This window comes from Gossypium hirsutum, chromosome D12, assembly GCF_007990345.1.
Source record: "Gossypium hirsutum isolate 1008001.06 chromosome D12, Gossypium_hirsutum_v2.1, whole genome shotgun sequence".
NCBI lineage: Eukaryota > Viridiplantae > Streptophyta > Magnoliopsida > Malvales > Malvaceae > Gossypium > Gossypium hirsutum.
This window is the reverse complement of record NC_053448.1, coordinates 42,540,382-42,544,162: the sequence shown is the minus strand read 5'-3', so window position 1 is coordinate 42,544,162 and position 3,781 is coordinate 42,540,382. Positions and strand designations below refer to the sequence as shown.

General features: G+C 34.3%; 1 pseudogene; it reads left to right on the top strand.

Moving 5' to 3' along the window:
• Window positions 1–922: 922 nt before the first annotated feature.
• On the top strand, window positions 923–3,040 carry LOC107942925 (protein phosphatase 2C 32-like; annotated as a pseudogene).
• Window positions 3,041–3,781: the final 741 nt, after the last annotated feature.

The window sequence follows — 3,781 nt, the reverse complement described above, 5'->3', positions numbered from 1 at the left end:
AATGAGAGAATTTTTTTTAATAGATGACATCATCTATGACGTCGTGCGCTTATGTGGCATGCCACATGGGCTATTATGTTGACCTACAATTTGATTAACGGTAAACTCACGTTGGCCGTTAAAACTGGACTGATTTCTTAAAAAATCGTAATGTTGAAGGTGTCAATCAAAAAATAAAAAAGTCAATGGCACAAAACCAAAAACCCCCAAACACTGAGGGTTTTTTTTTTGCAATTATGCCAACTACATATTAAATCTTTTCTAGATTGATCAAAATATAAAAAGACATAAATAGTCTCAAAATAATATTAGTTGTTTTGTAAAAAAAAATGAGCTTTTGGTAATTTCATAGCTGAATTAGGACCTAACTGCATAAAGGATTCCAAATCTTTAACTTATCAAGGATTTTTTTGGTGAAATTAAAGTATCTTCCATATTCATTTATGGTTCATAAAAATTAATATTTTCGAGTTTGTAACTCTCAACAATACCATATCCAAAATTCAAATCGAAATTCTCTCTTTAAAAATACAATAATTCTTATCACTTATCTTTAACATGGTTGACTACTGATCCTGAATATTTTACTTGTGTGATTAGCGCGTGGCTAACACTATTTGGTAGAATTTGCTGGCAGCTTTGGATTAGGAGAAACAATTATATATTTAATGCCGAGTTTATGGAAGCTGAAAGTATTTTGATCAAAATTTGTTGAATGAGAGACAATTTTCTTAAAGAAAGCCATGGATTAGACCGGACATTGAGGCGCATAAATGTTGATTCTAGTTAAGTCATAAGACTCTGTTTCTAGCGTTTGATGAGAAATGTTAACAGACCAGTGAAAGGACCTTTTCAAAGCATCCAATGGGGTCTGTTTGGATGCAAAGGTTTTTCTTGCATCTAGTGACACAATTGGCATGGAATGCTAAAGGGCCAAATTTTTGATCAAATCCCTCTCAGAACTGGTTTTGAAGGAGGGGCATCTGAAGTGGAGTACGAGAATAGTCTCAACTTGCAATGGGCTCATGGAAAGGCTGGTGAAGATAGGGTTTATATTGTGCTTTCTGAAAAGCAATGATGGCTATTTATCGAGATATTTGATGGTTCTAGTGGTCCTAATGCTCCGAATTTTCTAATGAGCCATCTTTATAAAGCCATTGACAAAGAATTGGAAGGACTACACTGGGATTATGAACCTAAAATATCTATTAACGGAAATCCCAATATTGGTTTAGAGTGTAACAAAGAAGATTGGGAAATATCTTTCAATAATGAAATATCTAAGGACAATGGTGATGTGAGGGGCAACAATGAACAAAATTTATGTAATTGTAGAAAGTCTAGTTTAGGGGTTGAACCTGAATCTGTTCCACTCGTAAACTTAGCTGGTCGAGGTAGGAAAAGCATACAGCTATATGAACTACTTTAAATAGTACCATCGAATGGTCAAGGATCTTTGTCGACCTCACTAATGGATAGACAAGGAAATGGTTCGTACTTACAATGTAATGATCCTCCAACTTCAGGAGAATATAGTGGTCCTACAACTTTTGTTTTGGTTTCAGACTGAAGACAGAGCACAAGAAAGTCTTAAATTGATTCGAAGATAAGAAATATATATCATAAGCAAAATTCATTATGAAATAAGCTATTTCATTGGAGTCACGATTGACATAGAGACGAGATTTATGTTGATGAAAGAATAGTTTAATCTTCGGACCTATTAAGAGGTGCAAGTCTGGAGTCGTGGATCATGATGTTGTCTTGTGAGCAATGGCTCGAGTGTGCTAGAAAGTACCGAAGAGGCTTATATGGAAATGGTGGAAAAGGCTTTTGATGTAAGCCCAAAACTCGCTTTGATAGGATCATGTATTCTAGTAATGTTAATGAATGATTATGATGCATATGATCATGAACCTTGGGAATAACCGTGTGATGTTAGCATAAGAAAAACCAAACAATTGTCACTCGAATCCAAATCTTGGAAAGGATGATTTGAAGCATATAAATAGATCAAGAGAATCACTGTTGCATATAGAGTTACGCAGAATATCCGAGGAGTCTCGCATGCATAATAAACACAGGTCGATTAGCATAGTAAATAAGAACCGAGACATCTCTATATGCCAATTGAAGATGAAAGCGGTTTAACTTTCTTTTGACCATAGCACGAGTATTGAAGAGGTTTGCTACTGTTAACCGACAAGTTCAAGATTAATTTACAGATACGAATTTATTATATTTTTAGACTTTATAGCCTTGTAAAATGAGAAAATATTATATTCGTAATAAACATACAGAGAAAATATATATGTATTGACACATGTGATGAATGTGGCGTTTGAATCTAAACGATCAAAAGTGTTAACATAAATTTTTTTATACTATATATAGATTGTACACAAATAAAAAAGTTGGTATTATGATATCAAATCACTTTAACACCTCTGTTTTTAATTTACTCGTTTAATAATTCGATCTTATTCACCTTTAGTGGCCTCGACATGGTTTTGTTATCGAATGGCCTACAACCATGACCGTGTTGTTCATATGAATAGTTGTACATATTACGGAATATTTACACAAAGGGAATTACCTATATGTCGCTTAGGGAATAATTACCTATTCTTGAATGTTTATGGTAGGAAATCTCGAGAATAAAGGCAGAAAATCCCGATGATGACAATGCCATTTTGAATGATAGGGTGAAGGGGCAATTGAAAGTCAAACGAGCATTTGGTGTTGGTTTCCTAAAGAAGGTTGGTCAAGCTAACATACGTAACTTTCTAAATTTTCTCGTCTCTCGATTGCTTCTTTTGTTCATTTTCCATTTATTGCATGTAGTCAGCTTGTAACGAAGCTCTGTTAGAGATGTTTTGAATTGATTATACAGGAAATGCTCCTTAACTTAGTTGCGTTGTTTGCAATCGACTTTCTTCAGGTGATCGATTCTTGGTATTATCATCTGACGGGCTTCACCAATATTTTAGCAACGAAAAGGTTGTTGCATGTTACGTGGTTCATGGAAAATCAAAGATAACTTACGTCAAGTTTTTCAGAAAGAATTATTTCTCTTAGGAATTTCAATTCCAAATTTATGTTCAGGGAAAAAAGAATTGTGGGGGATCATTGAAGGTACGGACAACAAGCTTGCCGATCCGAAAAAGGTATCCGAGTGGACAACAAAGGATGCTTGTGTCAAGAGCTTGTTGTTACAGACTATGGATTCTTCTCTTGTTACCAATCTAAGACCTTATAAGACAGCCAAAGCTATGTGGGATTATCTTAGGAAAGTTTACGCTCAAAATAGCTTGGCTAGGCTATTTCAATTGGAATATGAAATGTCTAATTATACCCAAGAAAATTTGTCTATTCAAGACTATTATTCTGGTTTTGTGACGTTGTAGGCTGAATATACAAACATTGTTTATGCTTTAATACAGGAGACATCTTTAGAAGCTGCTAGCACTCTTCATCTGACCAATCAACGAGATCAATTTTTAATGAAACTTTAACTAGAGTTTGAAGTTGTGAGATCAAATTTGTTGCTCAGAACACCATCATCATATGATAATCTGCTTAATGTCAAAAAATATGATGGCCACTTGAAAATTGAGACTACTAGTGGGAATTGTATTCCAATTAGTGCTACTAGTGATATTTCTTCCTTTCTGTCTATGAAAAATATCTTCATTGCCCCTAATTTATCTGTTAATCTGCTGTCCATTTTAATGATTCTACTCAATCTCTTCTTCCTACTTTTAAGGATATGTCTCCTGAA